Genomic DNA, 22,515 nt, shown 5'->3' on the forward strand with positions numbered 1-22,515 from the left:
TTCTTTTTGATGTTTTCGCTGGGCTGCTCTGTGCCACGGTGGCTTCCATTAGGTAATTAGACGAGATAATCTTAAAACCTTGTATGAATCAGAGAACTGCATAAAACCCAAAACTTAACACTCAATCGTCACTTGTGCCAAAGAGCTTATTTGTTATGTATGTCGCCTAAAAACTAAGATAGCTAGAAACACCTGTGAGTGAGAGTTGCCCGAACGTTATAGTAATCGTTCAATGAATGTGTTTTTCAATTTGGTCATCGGACATTGGTTGTGAATGAGCACCATACCATTCGCAATCATTTTACTCTCACCGGCAAAACCACTTAAAATACCTCAGCGAATTCACGGGAGTGTTGTAAGTGTTGGTCTTTGAGAATCGTAAGTGTCAAAAACGACTTTTTATGCACTTGCATTAGTGGTGGTTTGCTGATGTTCTCTGGTAGGAATCCTGTGATCATTTGACCATTATTCTGAGGTATTCTAGTTCAATTGTGGACTCTCGCGCGTAATTTAGACTTTTTTGTTATGAACATTAGAAACTAAATTATGTATGCATGTTCTGTAGTGTATGCTTAGTTCTGATCACTTTATCTATCAATAGTTTTAATACAGTTTTACTGTAGTCAAATATTCGTAATGTGGCAATCGGAAAAATTGGCTTAAATATTCTTCAAATAAGCTTTTTCTATGTGTTTATTTTTACAATAGAAAAATTAATATGTACCATGTTATCATATTCATGTTTATGTGTTTATATTGTACACAAAAAATAAAACAAAAAGCCAAAAAAATCGTATCCACAAGAAAGTGTCAGGTACCTGTAAAAATAAACCCAAACCCAAAGGAAACCAAATGATTTTAAATTGGTTTCCAATATTTCAGTTAACTTCTTTACTTTACTTTACGCTTGAGTTGTAATTCAATGAAAAGAATATGATATTCAATAAAGTTTTTTTTTTTATTATGAAAGTTTTTTATGTTTTAATTGCTTCCAATAACCCAAAACAAAATCAAACACAAGCTCAAATTTTCTTTATCTAAGAGCTTATTTGTCCCAGAGCATTTTTTGGGTACTTGTTTGGAGTTTGATTTCATACAAAAATGTTTTGTGTTCTATTGTTATGCTGAAGAGCACAGCGCAGCGCAGCCATGGTTGCGTATACTGTATGTCATGGTCAAAGCAATCACTACTCATACGACCCCTTGTACAGCAGAAAATAAATGTTAATCATCATTTTATTGTAAACACAGTTACAACTACAAGTTTCATAACATTATTTGACCTTACAATTTTATTGCAAAAATATATTTGATAACATCAGAAATTTATCTCCACCCCCCCCCCCCCCCCACTACTAACTCTGTCGCTGAAAAGTCACAAACAAAGCAAAATATCTAACATTCTAACCGCATGAACAAAAGAGCTTCTCTAGAATTAAATCAAAAAAATAAATAAAACTAAGCATAAAACCTTCTAAGTGTAAGAATATAAAAATAAAAAAAGCTTAAAAAAAAACAACAAAAACTTTTTGTAGCAACCAAAAATAAAACAGAAGGCAACAACAACAAATAAAAGTATTATCATGGCCACTAGCAAAATAAGCATTTCAAACAAAACGACTCTAAATCAAATCGATGTTAAACTTACTACTCTGGCATAAATATTTTTAAGTGGATTAGAAAATCCCATACTTAACGCAAAGCAAAACTAAACTAACAACAGGAAAAAAGGAAAAACTTTTCACATGCATACAATTCCTTTATTGCAAGAACAGAGAATTCTTCTTATTGCTTTTTTTCAAACATGCAAATTTAGATAACTTTTTAAATTAATTTCTTCTTGGTGAACAATGATGATATATTCTCCTGTAATAACTCTGTGTTTTGTATGCATGCAAATGAAAGAATTTTGAACTACAAGTAAATACAAGAAAATGCTGCGCATATATTTTTATTGTATTTTTTTTTCTTTTGCATAGCTTAAGGTCCTCCTCTTCACCAGCCGGCCGAATAGACAATGTAAAAAATACTTGAAGTGATTTAAATACATCTAAACCAAAAATATGTTAATGTTAAGACAAATTTATACAGTTAAGAAGAAAAATTAATAAAGAATAGAAGAAGAGAAACAAAAAAAAAAAAAAACAAACAGAGAGAAAAGCAAAACTGTTTAAAAGTGTTTCAATGGGGGAAGAAATAGTATTTCCGGAATTGACAGAAGGTAAGGAGGTTTACAACTGTTAAAATTGGTGTTTATGTTTTAAATAGCCAGAATTTTTAAAAACGGTATGATAGAAATCTTCTTCCACCATAATTAGGCATCGCTAAAAATCACCGACATTGGTAAATTAATTCGAAAACAAAGTCTTTAATATTTTATTCCCAACAATGATAGAAAAAGGACGGAACTTTGCCAATACTGGCTGGTGTTTTTTTTATTTGCGTTATTGTCAAATATTTGTAATACCATTTGGTATCAATTTAATACCAGATGAAGGAGGCAGTTAAGAATTGACGGTGTCATCGAGGCAAAAGCGTTTTTAAGTGAAAACCACTTATGAGAATCAATCGATATGGAATGGCATTGCTGAATACAATGAATCGAGGTCGGCCGTGGTGTAAAATTATTTTTTGTAATTGTAATTATTAACAAAAATAATCGAAATAAAATTATTTTCAATTGTTTTTGATTTGGTTCATTTGGTTCCAATAATGTGGTACTAAAACCAATAACAGATTGATATTAATATCAATACCACTACGGTAATAAGGCTAGTACCATATGGTATTAATCATTTTATATTTCGTGCATACCATGCGGTATGGCTTGGTTCCCATTCGGCGTTGCTTTACTATAAATACCGTATTGTACTGAAATGAGCACATTTGATATCAACTTTTTTCAGGGTGAACTCATTTGGTTTTCATAAACCCAACCACAGGATCAATATTTGTAACATCGCCATGACATTCTAAGTCTGTCTGCCTGCACAAATATATATTATGAAAGGACCACAAAGATGACTGATATATAAAAAACCGATCTTCTAATTTCACCTTTTAAACCCGCGTAAATGCTAGATTTACTTGAAATTCCTTCCAACAGCCAGCGAAAGAACGATTCAAACCAGTCTATAACATGACGTAGCGCTCATTTAAACCGATTTGCCTGTTTGAATTCTTAAAAAACCAATAGGTTCTGGTCATACATATATAGGAATCATCTTAAACAAGTAAAAGCTCATTAAGTTCGGCCAAGCCGAATCTTATATACCTTTCACCACGGATCGCATGTGAACAATTTTTTTCATGACTTTTCCATATATTTATGATCTTAATCAAGTTATGGACCGATTTATATTTGGCTCAGTTGGTAAAAGTCATAACAAAACGTCCCGTGCGAAATTTCAGTCAAATCAAAATAAGAATTGCACCGCCCAGAAGCTTAAAAAGTCAAAAATGCAATCGGGCCTGTATAAGATTATGGACTGATTTGGAACATATTTGCCATAGTTGCTGGAAGTCATGACAAAATGACACGTGCTAAATTTCAGCCACTTCGGATAAGAATTGCCCCCTTTATATAGGAAGTACATCAGGTTATGGACCAATTTGAACCATACCTTGCACAGTAGTTGGAAGTCATAACAGAACAGTACGTTCCAAATCGGATAAAAATTACGGCTTGTAGGGGCTCAAGAAAAATCAAATCGGGAGATCGGTTTATATGGGAGCTATATCATGTTATAGATCGATTTGGACCGTACTTAGCACAGTTGTTGAAAATCATAACAGAATAATACGTGCAAAATATCAGCCAAATCGGATAAGAATTGCGGCATCCAGGGACTAAAGAAATCAAACCGGGAGATAGGTATATATGGGAGCTTTATCTAAATTTTAACCATTTGCAATCCCCAACTGCCTACACCAATAGTGAGTATCTGTGCAAAATTTCGCTAGAGGCTCGAAGTTACAATTACTCACCAGCCATATTAGGTGTGAAGGCTTCAAGGGCCGTACGTTGGTATGTTGTACTTGTAGCCCTTGAAGCCTTCACATCTAATATGACCGATGAGTAATTGTAACCAAATTACGAAACGCGACCCATAGTGCTTGGTGTGTGTTGCGATCTTTGGCTTTCCTTTTCCATTTGCAAAGAAAATCTCTAATCATTGAGCTCGTCTCGAAAGAGAAACAAGCTAAATTGTAACATTTATGATCTTCAGCCTAACAGGCAAAAAACTTGAAAATAAAAAATGACAATTTTGAAAACATCTTACCCCAGTATGAGGATTTTGGGTATTTTCATTAAGAAATGTGGCCAAAATTTCTACTCATTGTTTTGAGGTGAGGTGAGGTCCTTAGTTCTTTTGAATTTCGAAAATTATTAGCAATTATTAGCGACCATCAAGCCGTTGTACGTGTAGCGTTCACTCATTTGCCATTTCATTTGTTTACCTTAAACTTTTTAATGTATTTTCGTCTATCTTTGTTAACTGCAGAACTTAGCAAATACAGTGCATACCTCCGTTTTGGTTGTAATGTCATTTCTCCGCACTCTATGACAACCTCCTGATTGTGGGTTTCAATTTCGGCTTGACCGCCAAGGCATTATTCAATCCTATCGTTGAACTTCTCGGTAATGTTCGAAGTTGGTTTTTTTTTGCTCCAGAAGAAAATCACCCTTTTGGGTCCTCCGTACTTTGTTAACCTCGTTACCGAGCTCCTGTAGGTCTGGGTCGAACCTGATTTTCTTGAGGATGTCGGCGTATGAAGTTCCTTCCTTGAAATATATAACCATTGTGTCTAGTTTACCTTTTCGAGGTCTTAATTTCCCTTTCTTCTTGACGGTTTTCCAAGTCCTATTTCTTTGTCTGTTCCGCTGGCTTATTTTCGCTCTATTTCGGGTTTTGCTGTGGACACCACTTCCCTGAACTTGTCCAAAATAGGCCTTTTTGAGGACGGAGTTGTTTGAATTGGTCATTTCATCGAGGTTTCGTTTAGGCTCCCGTTTGGATGGCCAAACTTTTGGCACTGTCTGTGTGGCTTTCCCAATTTGTTCGACGTTTTCTCCAGAGCATTTCTCATGTCGTTGATCACGGTCCTTGTTGTAGGTTAACCTGATTGTCTGGATTTGTTTCTTGACTGCGGGGTGCACGTTGTTTCTGCACTTTACGTAAACCATCAGTTCGGCGATTTGGTTTCGCAATGCAGCAAATTGATCATTTACTTTGGTGAGGTTGTCTTCCTCTCCGGAGGGTCTTGTTGTTGCTTATTTTTCAAACGTGTAGCATTAGTTGTTATCCATTAGCAGCCAAGCCGCAAACTTAATTTTCTTCTTGAGACTTTTCATTTTTCCGGGATCCTACCCGTTGCGTTTTTCGCCTTGCCGCCAGGACCTTTGATAAAGCTGCTCCCAACCTAAAGCTATCAAACGCTGACCAGGAAGCCGACCAATATGGGTCAGAGGCTCCTGGATTTTGGTTTCAATTTATGTGGGTGCACCATCCATTTATGTTGCATGACCCCTTCTAGGGATCTGGGGTTCTGCTGCTTTTGGTCGGGGACCGCTTATTCTTCGCAGCTTACCTTCATAGGTAAGCCATCCGCCACATGTTGACCCCGGTAGTAGCCTGAGCTTAGCCCCACCTATCTGTCTGTCTACCTGTGCGTCTAACTGTCTGTCTGTCTATCTGGCTGTGTATCTGTCTAGCTATCTATCTGCCTGCCTCACTGCCCATCGACCTATATATTTTTCTTTCTGTCTGCTTGTCCGTCTATCTGCCTGTGCCTGTCTGTCTTTCAAATTTGGCACAGACTTTTTTGACTTAAAGACGAAGTTTATTTAATCTAAAATAGAAAACAGGTTAACATTTTTTATAGAGTTTCGTCTGATTTGGACAAATATTGCGATAACGTAGTCATTTATTAACCGATTCTCAAGAAATTCTCTTACTCTCTTATAACTCTTGCCATTACTAGTAAATCTCAGAAAAATCAATTGGGATTTAGATATAGCTGCCACACTATGTATCGCCGGATTTTCATTTCTATAGGCCTTGGCAGCTCAACCGATCTTATCGAAATATCATCTTCTATGACTGCTATGTTTGCGGATTTTGATCGAAATGGGCTCATATTTAGATGGAGCTAGCTGCAATATAAATGCTATTCCGGTTTTGAGTAATATTGCAATAATATGTGTGTCTCTCACGAAATGAGACATACATCACTCTTATATGACTGCTGCCTTTTGAAGTAAATTTGATCAAAATGGGTTGAATAGTTCTCATTTTAGTATATATCGCCTAATTTTCAATTTTGTACCGATTTGTCCGAAATTTGGTAGGGATTTTTTTTACTACATATCTGAAAACCTCTACCGGAGTCATATAATTATATCACCCAATTTTCGCTTATGGGGAAGATGTAAGCACCGCCTGACTTCTGCCATGATTGTTGTTTTTTCGTTTTAGGTTATTTTGTTATTTTTGGTTGTTTAATAATAATAGAAAATCCCATTTCACTCAATGACCCAGTTGTCTAACCAAACGAAATATGACAATAAATAGTTGAAACTCAAAACAGCTAAAATTTCCATAGAATCAGCCACACCACCATACTTTATTGGTTCAGTAACGGCTAGAGCCAAGTGTGGCAATTCAATTTGGTTTATTTAATTAACCGCTTCTTTTAATTACCAGCACAAATGTGGCCACACTTTCCGTCGTTGCATTTGCTGCTGCCATTATAGATTCAGATGGAAATTGCTTCACGAAGCTAGAGTAACAATTTATAAATCTAATTAAATGCGAAGAACAATGAAACTTCATTTCATTAACAATCTTTTCATGCCATCAACTCTTATCACCAAAGCCAAACGTAGGCGAAACCAATTTGACTCTAGCCTCACGTGCATTGTGAGCTACAGAATGTGCCAACCCTACCCAAAACTCACACACAAGTGTTTGGCAGACTGCTCATTGCTGTGTATGTGCTTCATTGTGTTGTATGGCAACAGATTTCAACAGCAACAACATTGCATATGGATCTGTCGTAAAATGGAACCTAAATTTAATATGCGAATAGGGAGCAGTAGTAGTAGCCACAAATGCATAAAGCGGCAATCGCAGAGATCAAATCCGCCAGACAGCCAGACAAAGGGCGCGTGCTGGGGAGGTAGGGTATGTAAGCCTGTCCGCCTAACATTGTGTATGCGTTTCATGAAACCTTTAATAAAGTTGAGCCCAGTGCCAGCATTAGACGTGACACACACTTTCACACGAGCTCTTTGTTCCTTTCTCCTAACTCTTGCCCCACCTTTGCATGAAGCAGTTTTTCCCCAGTGACAACTCAAATGTTTAGTAGGCCGCAATCAAATTTATCTCGGATTACTTTCACTTCAATGAGAATGCAGATGTATTTCCTGCCTCCATTACTACTCCTTTTCCCTCTTAACCATTCGAAGAATATAATTGGGTGTGTGTGTGTGTGTGCGTGAGAGAGAGAGAGAGAGTTTGTGGCTTCATGTCTAAGCTGTTTTTTTTGTATGTCTAATGCGGTGTATGTCTCGCAGTTAAGCTGCTGTCACTCCAAATAAAAATTTTTGATATTTGGTTTTAACGAAGCAATGAAACGACAAAAAACCAACACTAACACCAACACATCTCTGCAAAACAATGAAATAACTCGTAACAACCGCATCAGTAGTAGTAGTAGCAACAAAAACGAAAACAATAACAACAACAACATTAGCATCAGAAATAGCAACACAATAGAGGGTAAACAAAGTTTAAACAACTGTCAGCATGACAGTTTATTATCCTATCAGTTGCACCAACAACCACACGCTGATTGCTGTGTCGCTGTGTTTGTGTGTGCTCGTGGTTGTTGTCTTTTTTGTGTTGTTTTTCTTTTTTTTCATTTAGTTTGGTGAGTGTCCTCAGCGAACCGGTTGAAAATTTTGTAAAGGGAGACTGAAAAAATTTTTTACTAAACTACTTAATACTAAATTTGCCATGAACTTCCCATTTAGGAACAGGTGATACTTCTCTCGTATCAATGAATGCAGTCCGATTAATGTTTAAGCTCAATGATATCAATTATGTCGAGTCCTACCAAGTGGTGTCGCTATGCGGCACGCCGTTCCACTTGGTAGAGAAGTTTTAACATGCCAAGATACCTCACAAATGTAGCCAGCATTAGTAAAGGGATAACCACCGCTGAAAATTTTTCTGATGTTCGCGTCGGAATTTGAACTCAGGCGCTCGGCTTCATAGGCCGAAATGGTAACCTCTGCGCCGAGGTGGTCTTTAGTCTTTCTTAATGCGAAAAAAGTTTGGTTTAAAAGAAGAATATTTTCATACTCTCCACCAGAGACTGGGGGTAGTACCGTCGCACAGTGAGCCAAGCGTAAAAAAAAATTGGAAATGTGTCAACAACTTTTTATGTCTTGATCTTAGCGATACAAAATGTTCCAGAGATTTGTAGAAAAGGACATAGGCTTCCAGAAAAGTGCTGCTGTAGTTCTATATCCTTAATACAGGATGAGACGTAACTTTTGATCTACTGAACCGATCTGCATGATTTGGGACTCTGGAGAACGATCTAGAAAATATGACTAGATCTAAAAAATATGCATAATGTATCATGCCATCGTGTACCGTTAACGAGGTATGAATTAATTAAAAATTAATAGCACCAAATATAAAAAAGAATTATGTCGATATCTTTAGCCGTTTAAAAATGGCATGGTTTTCAAAATGAAAAATATTTTTTTGTTGAAAATTTGGTCGATGGAACGCGTAAAGCTAGCCGCTTGAAATTTTGTCTGGTGGCGATGCTCAATATGCAGCCCATTGGGGCCTGTTGTATATTTGGAACTGCGCGGCCAGGGTCGCGCTTAGGCTGAGAGAGCTGGGCATGCTGAAGGAGGATGGTTGCTGCCACAGTTCGATTCTGAGTGAGGCTGAGTAGAATCTCCGACTACCTGGCCCCAGTGCCGACTGGAGTGACGGTATTCGCGACTCGTTTTCCTGAGAGGGACGAATGGAGGGCGGATGGTGTACTTGAGAAGGATGAGACCTCGATCTAAACAGATGGCTCCAAGATGGAGTCAGAGACAGGATTGGGGGTCTACTTTGATGCTCTCAATATCAGTATGTCTCTGAGACTGCCGGACTAGTGTACGGTCTTTTAGGCAGAGGTCTGTGCCATTGCAGTAGCAGCAAGACAAATTCTGGCAAGGGGCCTACCGCCCTCGAAACTCAGAACTTATACGGACAGTATGGCGGCGTTCAAGGCCTTGGGGTCGAGGATGGTGAAGTCGAGATGCGTGGCGGACTGTTTAAAATCCCTGGATAGGCTCCGGTCCCACAATGTGACTCTGACATGGGTTCCTGGGCATGAGGGGATTCCAGGAAATAAGAGGGCGGACGAGTGCGCCAGAAGGGGTGCGTCTGCTCCAGGCGGACCAGTCATCGGTCTTGGCTACGTGCCATTTGTCGAGCTACTGAACGCAGCAGAGGGGATGGCCAGGGCGGCATCGGAGGCGAGGTGGGACACGGTAGATGGACGCCGGACAGCGAAGGCGCTGTGGCCGGTCATCAACCGGAGGAGGACGAGGGAATTGCTGGCGTTCGATAAGAGGTCGATGAGTACTTTGACAGGGGTCATAACCAGACACTGTGCCATACATAGGCCGTATGGCGGCGCGCATGGGGATACCGCACAATGGCTTCTGTAGGGGTTGCCTCGAAGATGATGAGCACTTGCTTTTTTTGCAGTCCGGGTCTGCAGAGACGTAGGCTCTCCTTTCTGGGGAGCCGTTTCTTCTGTGATCTGGGTGAATTTGCGAACGTACCTCTGGGATCTTAAAATCCCTGGATAGGCTCTGGCCCACGATGTGACGCTTACATGGGTTCATGGGCGTGAGGGATTCCGAGAAATGTGAGAGCGGACGAGATCGCCAGGAGGCGTTTGTCTGCGTCGGGCGAACCAGTCATCGGTCTTGGCTACGTGTCATTTGTCGAGCTGCTGAACACAGTAGATGGGATGGCCAGGGAGGCGTCGGTGGCGAGGTTGGACATGGTAGATGGATGCCGGACAGCGAAGGCGCTGTGGCCGGTCATCAACCGGAGGAGGACGAGGGAATTGCTGGCGTTCGATAAGAGGTCGATGAGTACTTTGACAGGGGTCATAACCAGACACTGTGCCATACATAGGCCGTATGGCGGCGCGCATGGGGATACCGTACAATGGCTTCTGTAGGGGTTGCCTCGAAGATGATGAGCACTTGCTTTTTTTGCAGTCCGGGTCTGCAGAGACGTAGGCTCTCCTTTCTGGGGAGCCGTTTCTTCTGTGATCTGGGTGAATTTGCGAACGTACCTCTGGTATCTCTCCAGAGGTTTGTTGAGGGTACAAGATGGTTCCGGCGGGGAGGGTGACACAGGTTCAGGCGTAGGTAGGTACGTGCTTGGGTAGCGAAGGGCGGTTCTTCACTTCCCGCTCGGATTTCTCCACTCGATTTTTTTTTATTCGTGTATATCTAGTACAAGGTCTCACATTGTTAATTTTTCTTCCCTTTCTCTCTCTAGGGTACCACAATAGGCCAAACTGGCCTCCGAGTGAACTCAGCTTTGGTGGGCGACCCATTCAACCTAACCTAACGTAATATTGATGTAGGTCGTTGGGAATTGCAAATGGACCATATTGATTCAGATTTAAATATAGCTCCCATATAAACCGATCTCCCGATTTAACTTCTTGAGCCCTTACGAGCCCCAATTTTTGTCCGATTTGGCTGAAATTTTATACGTTGTGACTTCCAACAACTATGACGAGTACGGTCCGAATCGGTCTATAACCTGATATAGCTCTAATATAAACCGATTTCCTATTTTGGGTGGGTTCCCAAAATTTGGCCCGACTGATCCTAGCACGTGTTTACTTATTGTGGCTTGATTTAAAACTTTAAATGTTCCCAACAACTTAAGGTATATATCGCCATATCTAAGTGGCAGCCAAAATACTAACAGAAGTCGATTTTCAAGTAGTGCTATATTCACTCTTAAAAACCAAGTATTATGTCACATTTTATTGGACATACGTGTAAAAAACTTGTATTCAGTATCACTACTTCTACAAAACACGAATCATGCATATATCTGTATTCTATCCGATTTTATGTTACCGGCAACATAAAAAAATGTATGTTTAAAAAGTCGAATTTTCCAAATTTTGTTGTTGTCGTCATCATTAGTCATGAAAAACGGTCATCTGACTTCTCTTGACCTTCATAATATTTTAAGTTGAACTAGCCATGTTTGTCCGTCCGTCGAAAATACGCCAACTTTCGAACAAGTAAAGCCGCTCCTATTTCCCATAAATACTTTTTATTGATGTTCGTCGGCTAAGATTGTAAATGGGTCAATCGGTGCTGGTATAACCCCAACATAAAATGATATGCCGATTTGGTCATTCATTTTGATCAGTTTTCTAAAACACGTGCGAAGTAAAGTTCAAAACCGCCCATACTGCGATATCGCTGCCATATAAACCGATCTGCCGTTTTTCGTTTTTGAGCCCCTAGAGGGCGCTTTTTTTATTGGATTTGGTTGAAATTTGGTTGTTATATCCTATATCCGTGCCAAGTATGATCCACTTAGAGCTCCTAAAAAGCACCAGCACCCTTCGAAAAGGACCTTCTCTGCCATGCGTTTGTAGTCCTGAATTAATTGGGAGATAAAACTGCTGCAGAGCTTACTGGGCTTGAATTAAGTTAACTTCAGGGTACAACTATTTCGACTTAGCTTTTAACACTTATCATGATAGAAATCACCTCTCTGCTCCAAAATCGGATGTTAGAGAGAAACAAGTCTAGAACTTACATTTTCCCCTTTTGATTTGAATTAAAAATGAAAAACCCGGTTTACCTCTCATCACCTTTGCGGTTCAACGAATAAACTTTTTCAGCTCTAGAAAACCAAGTCATTTATGCACAATTGCTACAATTGCTCAACATATAAGCTCTGTGTGTTTGTGCACACGAGTGTATTGCTGCTGTTCGCTTTTCACGATTTTCCCCCCAATGGAGAATGAAAACAAAAGTAAAATGAAAATGGCTTGTCTTTACATTTCGGTAGAGAATGAGAAGCCAACCATGAGCAACAATATCATTTGTATTTCGCAACCGTAAAGATATTCCACGCAAAATGTTGCAGCAATGGAACTGTTGAAGGACTAAAATTTAAAGAATATGCCAGTAGACTATTCAAAGCTTAACTGTTATACTTGGCTATATTAAATGATAGCAAACAAAAAGTACTGCCTATCTTAAGCTACAGCAGATATATTATTGCTGCAGGCAGGAATTGTTTTATCGAAATGTATATGGACTAAGGTATGGTAAGCAGCATATTGAAGGTCTTTAATGTACACGGAAAAATGTGAGTTGTTATAGAAATGCAAAATGGAAATTTGCCCATGAACATTGCAATAAGGAACGGGGACCAACTTCTAACATATCAATGAGTGCTGCCCGATTCATGTCTAAGCTCAATAATAAGGGGCCTGCTTTTTATGGCCAAGTCCGCGAGGTGTGCCACAATGCGACATCTCTTTGGGGAGAGGTCTTTACATGACAAAGTACCTCACATATGTCGCCACCATTAGGAGGCCAAACATTTTTTCTGCTGTTCACGCCAGAATTTAAACCCCGGCGTTTAGCGTTAAAGGCGGACATGCTAACCTCTGCGCTACGGTGGCCAGCAACGACTTTTGCAGAAGCTGTGAGGACATTGAAGAAGAAGAGACTATAGAACACCTTCTGTGTGTGTGTCCCGCTCTAGCATTTAGAAAGAGTTCCACTTTAGGTTCTCATTTCTTTGAGAACCTGTCTGATTTAGCGGATGTGAACATTCGCAAGTTCTAGGGCTTTTTTAAGCGATCTGGATGGTTTAACGATAGAAATTAGAAGGCTTCTTCCTTCTTCTGTTCCTGTAGTATCACAATGGACGAAAACGTCTAAGTGAGTCTGATGGCAGACTGCCACTTAAACCTAACCTAACCTACAAATCAAACAATTCGCAGAAGAAAATTTTTCGCATTTTTTGTCAAAAATGTATGCTATCAATTTTGCTTACTGTACTCTAAAGAGGACCAAATGAAACGTAATTTTTAAAAATTGTGTTTGTCCAGCAGGAGATATGTGAACTACAATATATCCACTTTTTTTTACCAAAAAACTGGGAAAACCATGCGAACTCTCAAAATGCAAAGCTGAGACCCCAACTTTGTAACATTTTTCATTGCCCTAGGTGGTCCCTAATTACGTGGAAAAATTTTTTTTATGCCAATTTTGCAAACATTTTTCTTCAGTATGCTGATTTTGGGTATTTCATTCAAGACATGTGGGTAACATTTTTATTATTTTTTTTTTTTGAGGAGACATTTATCTACAGAGCAATGAAAAAATTAAAACAATATCTCTATTGGTTTCGATTTTGTAATCATTTCAATTTGAAGTTTTGTTTTCACAAAATCGTATATTTTGGGCTCATTTTGAGTTTTACTCATATATTCCGAAACTATTGTAATTCAATATTTTTCTTTTAACTTGAGAATTTTCTTATAATACGCGTCCAGGTATTTTCAAAAATATATATTTTATTGGGTTGCCCAAAAAGTAATTGCGGATTTTTTAAAAGAAAGTAAATGCATTTTTAATAAAACTTAGAATGAACTTTAATCAAATATACTTTTTTTACACTTTTTTCTAAAGCAAGCTAAAAGTAACAGCTGATAACTGACAGAAGAAAGAATGCAATTACAGAGTCACAAGCTGTGAAAAAATTTGTCAACGCCGACTATATGAAAAAGCCGCAATTACTTTTTGAGCAACCCAATATATATAAAATATATTAAAATATGAGCAAAAATTGCCACCCAATGTGGACACCTCGTCTATATCCCCTCGAAAATGGTAGACTTATTTCCACATATATTTTTTTCCATCCCACTGTGCGCCGTTTCGATTCGAGTAATATGAGCAAAAATTGCCACCCAATGTGGACACCTCGTCTTTATCCCTTCGAAAATGGCAGACTTATTTCCACTTATATTTTTTTTCCATCCCACTGTGCGCCGTTTCGATTCATCTTATTGAGCTAAAAACTTGAATTAAACAGCACTCGAATGTTTTTGGAAAAGTTTGATCATCTGTGGTCTTTGATGAAAAATCTCCAAAGGGTAAATATTTTTTTCCCCAAAAAGCCTGTTATCGATGTTTTTTGGTATAACCTTTACAATTTTTATTTGTTTTAATGGTAAAATCAAAAATTTTTTCTTTCAAATTAGAACTTTTTGCCTTAGCCGAAATGAATCTTTAACCATATAACATGTCGAAAAATATTTCTAATTTTTTAGAACGATTATAATCTTAAACCATAGCTTGGTCTTGGTTTAAATACGCTTCAAGTGTTTTTTCCTGATTTATGTTTCCGTCTCCATATAAAAGCCACTATGATTTTAACTTAACAAAATATTTGCATTTCCGTTACTGTAGGCAATCATTTGCCACACTGCCATTCAAGTGAGGACATCAGGTTGACTGACATCTCGTTTGTCTTCATTCTCTAAAGGATACAAGAGTACAAGAATTCTATTCAAGCATAAATTACTAGCATTCTCAGGCGCACACACACACACATATGTATGTTATGTAAGTATGTACTCATTTGTATATACACATACTTACACGTATAGAATAAATATTTATTTTGTTAAATAAGCAACAACGACAACAATGGTATTCACCATGGTAGTAAGAAGAACTCTTTTTGTTCTTTGCATGTTTGTTTAATTTTTATTTCAGAGTAACTCAAGAGAATGTCTTCATCTACAACAAGTATGAACAAGTTCAAGCGTGCTAAGTTCAGGCGGGGCCGAATCTTGGGTACCCAACACCATGGATTCTGCTTAAAAAGGTACCGCAATTAACACAGTTTTTATTCAACAATCAAATCTTGTATTGATTGAAGCTTCTGTGGCCTCAAGAAGTAATGCGGGGTATCGGTTTTTATATCAATTTATGAATTTATGGGCATAGATTTCGTTGTGAGTATTGAAAAACATCAGTATACTTCACGTACCAAACTTCAGTCAAATTGAGCAAAAACTAAGGCTTCTAGGAGCTCAAGATGTCAAAACCAGAGATCGGTCCCTATGGGGGCTACAGATATTGGTGAACCCATCTGGGTGGGATATGGCGTGAGTATTGGAGGACACAAGTGTACTTCAAGTACTATATTGCTGACAAATCGGATAAAAACAAAGGCTTCTAGGGGCTCAAGAAGTTAAATCTGGGGATCGGTTTCTACGGGGTAGACTGTAGTAGTTTTAGTACCCTTTCCAAATTTTGCAAACTTGAAGTTGAGTTTATATGGTCATTATATCCAAATATGATTCGATGTTCAGCATATTCAGCACGAATGTGGTCCTCCAATAACTCTCTGTTATAAATTTCGACAAAATCTAATGGTTTGAATCTAAACCGTCAATGATGAAAAAAGACATTTGACAAAGAAATTTTCTTAATTATTAAAGACTGTAACCGGATTGCAACAGACCAACCGAGAAGCAAAGTCAGATGCGCATGTTTGGCATATTTACAAATGGATTGACAAAATTGTTATAACTCCTCAACCATAGCAGGATGGGTACATTTATGGGTTTACGAATTGAGCGAAAATTTCCAGAAATTTTTCATTTCAGGATTATGAAGTCAAAGGAGGAAACATTAAACATCAAATTTAACTACGAGTTACCGAATATTTGTGCCCTATTAACCTCAATTTAAGCAAAAATTTCCAGAGGGAAAAATTCTCCTATTTCATTTTTTTTGAATTTCTACTGGTTCCTACTAGAACTAGAGAACTAGCTCCTAACCGCATTATGTACGATTTTTTATTTTATTAATATTTTTTTTTTATTATAAACAACTATAGTTTTCTTAATTTAAAAATTCAGCTCAGTCACTAAATTAAATAAATATCCACTGAGGAGACCTTTGGTATATCAGCTTCCCAAATCAATCGTTTATTGCAAACGAAATAACCATATACATTTACCCAAACTAGTATAGTGAAGCGCGCGTGGGCGCAAGGACATACTCATGGCTAGGCGCAGCAGTACATCCTTGACTCTTGGCTTGGATGTAGCGAAAAGGTATTATCAACAAATGCCGAGTATTAAAACAAATAAAAAAGGAATTTTTCTAAGATTTCGTTTTAAAGATAACAAATCCAATTGTATGGCAAATCTGAGCCCATATCCGTGCAGAAGTGTACTTTAAATCCGTCCTCGACAAGCAATCTCATGCGTAGTATTCATGGGCCTATTTGTACCTTTCATAGAGATACAAAATCACGTCTCTCTTTTTATTTCATGTTTATTAGGCTTCTTTTATTTGAAGTCCTTTGCCATTGTTGTTGTTGCCGTTTGAGATAGTAAACAAAAGCCTCTGTAGAATGAAAGCACACACACACACAGCAGAGGGTGTGTGTTTGTGTGTGGAGGAGCTACAAATAGATGTTCATATGGGAATACGAGTATTCGTTTTGTTTCGACATTAGGCAGGTGATTGCGTGCCGCCAGAGCAATGTGTGTATGCTTAACTTGATGTTTATTTGTGGCTCAAGTGTTTGTGTGAGTGCTTGTATGAAAGACACGAGTGAGAGTGTGTTTGTATCTTTTTAACAGACTTGCTTTGATACACTCGCCCCGTTGTGTGTGTGTGTGTGTGTGTGTGCAGAAAACTATGTAAATATTTGTGTCTGTGAGCAGCATGCCATCAGCAAGGCAGGTATAGGCAGGCATGCATAACCTTTGTGAATGACATTTGTAAGGTGATATGTTGACTTTGAAAATGGAGACTTTAAGGAGTGGCCTACACACGGAGGCGGCAAAGTGTTTAACACACAAAGCCAAATGTGTTTAGCAAATGAAAGGATAACATTTAGCCAAAATGCCCAAAAATAAATTAAACACCACAAAGGAAAAGTCAAAGCAGGCCCATGTAAATATATCCCCAATTGGGAAAACTTTGATCAATTGCTTGGAAGTGGCTTTAATTTAAGTCAAAGGTAAAAGAAAATAAATAAAAGCCCTCGAAAGCATTAAATCTAAAAAAGAAATATTTATAGAAGTTAAAGAAAAGAGATTAAATGTTTACCAAAAAAAAAAAAAACGAACTATATAAAAACCCCAAAACCAGATATGCAATGATGATGCTGATGGTGTCGAACAGTCTATTCATTGTAAAAATTATATTTACTCCAAGTTTAGACAAGTATTCATTTCATGATGAAGCGGAAATGGATAAATGAACTTTGTCCGAATGATGACAGATAAATGGATTCCCATATAACTGATGAAATATCCATTACTTCAGTTTGCAATCACTGATATGAGTGTACGTGTGTAGCAAAGTTTTGTGTAGTAGTCCATATTCGTAGGAGTACCCCGAGTGAGTTTGAATTAAGAGCATCGCCACCATTTGAATGGTATGTGAAACACTAAATGTTCGTTTGCTCCATGCTCTGTGTGATCTTTATGTGGCAGAAAGTCAAATGTACAGTCCTTTACTCATCATCAACATAGTCAGCGGCACACACTCACGCATACCCGCACACACACCCACACACACACACACGCTCATACCATGGTCAGGACTTATATATGTACAAAATAGAAACATTATTGTCTGAATGAATGAATCTTTCAGAAGTACCATTAACTAATCATCATTCCCCTCTTTTTCATTTGCCATGTTTTGTTTCAGCTATGGTTTAGGGGTGTTTTAAGGTGCGTCGACGAAAGCAATACCAAAAATAAATATTTTTATTAAAAATAAAATAGTTTTCAACTAAAAACATTAATTTATTCAGTCATTTTTTATTTGGGTATGCATTTTTTTAAAATTTTGCAATTGTCAATTAAAAAATTAATTGATTCAACTAATCATTTTAAACTCACTGTGCCAAATTTCATCACAATCGGATCAAAAGTGCTCCTTTTATAGGCTCAATACTCTTTATCGGGATATCGATCTATATTGCAGCAATATTCAGATATGGTCTCATCTGGACCACATTTTACAGGAATGGTTAGGGGTCTTTCATAACTCACTGTGCCAAAAAGGATGGAATGGATCTTTTATGGCCTTATTACCCTATTTCGGGAGATGTGCGGTCACAGTGGGAGAAATTCGAAAAAATTAGAAAAAAACATGCCGTGTGGGAACGGGAAGAGATATCTCTTTGAAATTTAAAGTAGTTGGAGCTGAGGTGTTATTAAGACCGTGTGCAAAATTTCAAGCTACCATTTCGTAAGGCCACCGTGGCGCAGAGGTTAGCATGTCCGCATATGACGCCGAGCGTCTGGGTTCAAATCCCTGCGCGAACATCAGACAAATTTTACTTACTAATGGTGGCTACTTTTGTGAGGTGTCCTGCCGTGTTAAAGCTTCTCTACCAAGCGGTGTCGCTATGCGGCAAAACTCGGCATAATAAAGTTGGCCCCATATCATTGAGCTTGAACATTAATCTGACTGCACTCATTGATATGAGAGAAGCTTCTCTCGTTCCTTAGTGGAATGTTCATGGGAAATTTAGTATTTAATAATTTAGTTTAGGTAGTCCGGGCGCCTCTTGGCAGCCCACTAAAGTAGGTCATCTTGGTATTACCAAAAAATTTTCGAGCTGCTATATCTTCATTTGTAGTCCGATTTTTAAAATTATAATCTAAAAAAAAACACTTGTTGAAAGTCGTAACAGAACACAGCATGGAGAATTTCAGCAAAATCGGACGAAAATAGCGATTTTTAAGGACTCTAGAAGTCAAATCGTGAGACCAGTTTATATGGGAGCTATATCAGGTTATAGACCCATTTGGACCGTAATTGACGCAGTTATTGGAAGTCATAACAGAACACTTCAGCCAAATCGGACAAAAATTGCGGCTTGTAAGGGTTCAAGAAATCAAATCGGGTGATTGGTTTATATGGGAGCTATATAAGGTTATAGACCAATTTGGATCGTACATGGCACAGCTGTTGGGAGTTATAACAGAACACCACACGTAAAATTTCAGCCAAATCGGATACAAATTGCGGCTTCCAGGGGTTCAAGAAATCAAATCGGGAGATTGGTTTATATGAGAGCTATATCAGGTTATGGACCGATTTGGACCGTACTTGGCACATTTGTTGGAAGTCATAACATAATACTACATGCTAAATTTTAGCCAAATCGGACAAAACTTGCGGCTTGTTAGGACTCAAGAAATCAAATCGGGAGATCGGATTATATGGGAGCTATATCTAAATTTAAACCGATATGGCCCATTTGAAATCCCCAACGACCCACATCAGTAATAAGTATCTGTGCAGAATTTCAAGCGATTAGCTTTAAGCGTTCGACCGCTATCGGGATTTAGACAGACGAACGGACATGGCTAGATCGAATCAGAACGTCGGACGATCAAGAATATATATACTTTTTGTATTCTTAAACGAATATTTCGTGGTGTTACAAACGGAATGACTAGATTAGTATACATTAATATATTGTTAAGTTTTGATTTTCTACAATAAATTAAGGCAATGTAAGACTTACCAATTCCCTTATACGCCAGTACATTCAAAATTTTTTCTGAAAAGAAAAATATGATAATAAATTAAGGTATTTTAGTTGATTACATTTACACTCAGAGAAATTTCTTAGGCAAAAGTGCAGAAAAGTTTCCTGTAACCGCAGAAAGTCAGCTGAAAATGGGATAGAAGTAATTGTTTGCTGAAACAGCAAACATTTTCTGTTGTTTTCGAATGATAAAAAGTTAAAAATGTAAAAAATTTGTTTTTTTTGTTGTTTTAATTATTGTTTAGAAGTTAAAATATTTTGTAAGGAATCATTCAAAAGTTTTACATTTTTAATTTAATATCAGCAGACAGAGTTTGCTGATATCAGCAAACTTATTTCTATGAGTGTACAGTCATGATTTGTTAAGCAAATACAAACAAATTTTGCCCATTAACATTCCACTAAGGAACAGGGGCAAACTTCTCTCATATCAATAAGTGCGACCAATTTAAGTTTAAGCTCAAAGGCAAGCCGCGTCCGAACGGCGTGCCGCAGTACGACACCTCTTTGGAGAGAAGTTTTACATGGCATTGTACCTCACAAATGTTGCCAGCATTATGTGGGGAAAACCACCGCTGAACATTTTTTCTGATGGTCTCGCCAGGATTCTAACTCAGGCGTTTAGCGTCATTGGCGAACATGCTAACCTAACAAGCATTTCTTTTAAATTTTAAATTTATTTTTTTAATTTAATTTTGTAAAATGATATCCTAATTTGTTTGTATCCATTAACATTTTTCCCCTTTGAACCTAAGAATAATCTCAACCAGTAACGGAACGTTTCCAGCGACCCACTTGTATATGCATACAAACATAAATTGTTCGAGAAGTGGTTACATTGCTCACTGGCGTCTCGTTTCCTAACGTATGCTGCTCTTTCTTCTGGCATCATCTCTTCCGGTTTGGTGTATAGCGTGTTGAGTGCTTGCAAAAGGATAACAATGGTCACTACAGTGAGTGTTGAAGAATATCTATCTTCATTTCATTTGTTTATGTGTGTGATGATGCCGAAGCACTATTGCATGTGCGTAGGTACTGTGTATGTGTGAGGGAGGAGTGTGGGTAAGGCTGGAGTATTACGTGTTAACTCAAGTCTACTGTTTGTTTTGACCATCACATACTCGTCGTCCTTTTTGATGGGTATATCCTTTATGTCGTGGGCTAGGTAGTTGTTTCTGTCATTGACTGATGTTTGCCATTTAAGCATCAACAACATCACAGCAATATTCTTGTCATCAGCACCATCATCATCACTGCAGCAGCATAACAGCAGTCACTGTCGTTGTTGTCACCATCATCATCTCGACAGGCAATGCCATCAGACAGAGAGGCTGCAGATACCAACAATAGAACATAGAGCACAGAACACACACATACACATACCCCAAGTCCCCACTTAACGACAATTTGTGTGAGTGTGTGTGTGTGTGTGTCTAGAATTCTTGGAATGTGTTCCGTGATGACTTTATCCTTTGGCTTAGGATTTAAATCATATGTGTTTATTTGGCAAGTGTTGACATATTTTTATTACCACATAAACGAATCACTTCATAATTCAAAATTCGATGTGGCTACAACACCACGACACGTCGAACAAAATCCAATTTAAAAAATTCAAATGTAATTTTGGAATGCATTGCAAACAGAATAAATATGCGGAGCACTGATAAAAAATGGGAAACAAAAAGCGAAAGGAAATATTAATGATGAGTATGAATTGGCAAAGGCTATAAGCACAAGAATCGAAAAAAAAACAAACCTCCTCTTTGCTGATTTTGAAAAACGGGCATTGGCGTAGGGATTGGGGGGGGAGGTGCTGAAGAAATCTGATCCAGTGGTAAATCTTTTCCTTGTCCTCAAGCGACTGCCTGGCAGCCGAAGCCAAATAGTTTAGAATGCATATAACTTATATACCCATCCTTTTCGTCGAATTTGACAATCGAATTCGACTTATGCGATATCAAAAATGTATACTAATTTTCATCTTCAACAACCATAAAACCGCTTTTCAAAAATTTCAACATTCGACTACGCCATCGCCAACCGTATTAGGGGGATTATATATTTTCCGGGTCAAGTCACTCAGTGGCCGCCCCATCCCCCAAAACAACCCTACCTCCAAACCGGACATATTTGCTGACCATTGCAATAAGGGTCTCAAATAAAAGGTGTTTGGCCCCCTTAAACCAAAAGAAATATGAAGTTCAAATAAAAGATATTTGAGAATAGAGCACGAAACCGATATTTCTTCAGAGTTAAGTGTTTGAGCGACTACCACACTCCCCAAAACATCCTTAAATCGGACATATTTACCGACCATGCTTATATGGGGCTCAAATGAAAGGTATTGGGTAGTAAAGCACGGAATTGATACCAACTTTCGGGACCAAGTTTCTGGGAGTTCATCTCTTCCGCACAACACCCCCTTCCATGACAATTTAGAGCTCAAAGCGATGTTGACAGTTTTTAGGACCGGGGGGGTGGGTCATATTTGCTGACTTTTGCAATAAGGGGCTCATAGGAAGTAGAGCTCGATGTTGACAGTTTTTAGGACCTGGAGGTTGATCATATTTGCTGACTTTTGCAATAAGAGGCTGAAATGGAAAGTAGAGCTCGATGATGACAGTTTTTAAGACCTGGGGGTGGGTCATATTTGCAGAATTTTGCAATAAGCGACTCAATTGAAAGGTATTTGAGATTAGAAAACGATATCGATTTTTGCTGATACTTTTTCAGGGTATATGTCTGGGGAACCAACCTTACGCTCCAAAACACCCCTAAATCGGACATACATATTTACCGGCCATGACAATAT

The 22,515-nt window shown here is 38.2% G+C and overlaps 1 long non-coding RNA gene across 1 annotated transcript in view; it reads right to left on the reverse strand.

Annotated features, from left to right (window-relative positions):
• LOC131997795 (uncharacterized) overlaps positions 1-22,515 on the reverse strand; it is a 203,351-nt gene that overhangs the window by 132,504 nt on the left and 48,332 nt on the right. Inside the window, exon 2 of the long non-coding RNA XR_009398422.1 lies at positions 19,677-19,712. This is a non-coding gene — a long non-coding RNA (uncharacterized LOC131997795). The remainder of the gene's footprint in view (positions 1-19,676; positions 19,713-22,515) is intronic.

Source organism: Stomoxys calcitrans, chromosome 5, assembly GCF_963082655.1.
Source record: "Stomoxys calcitrans chromosome 5, idStoCalc2.1, whole genome shotgun sequence".
NCBI lineage: Eukaryota > Metazoa > Arthropoda > Insecta > Diptera > Muscidae > Stomoxys > Stomoxys calcitrans.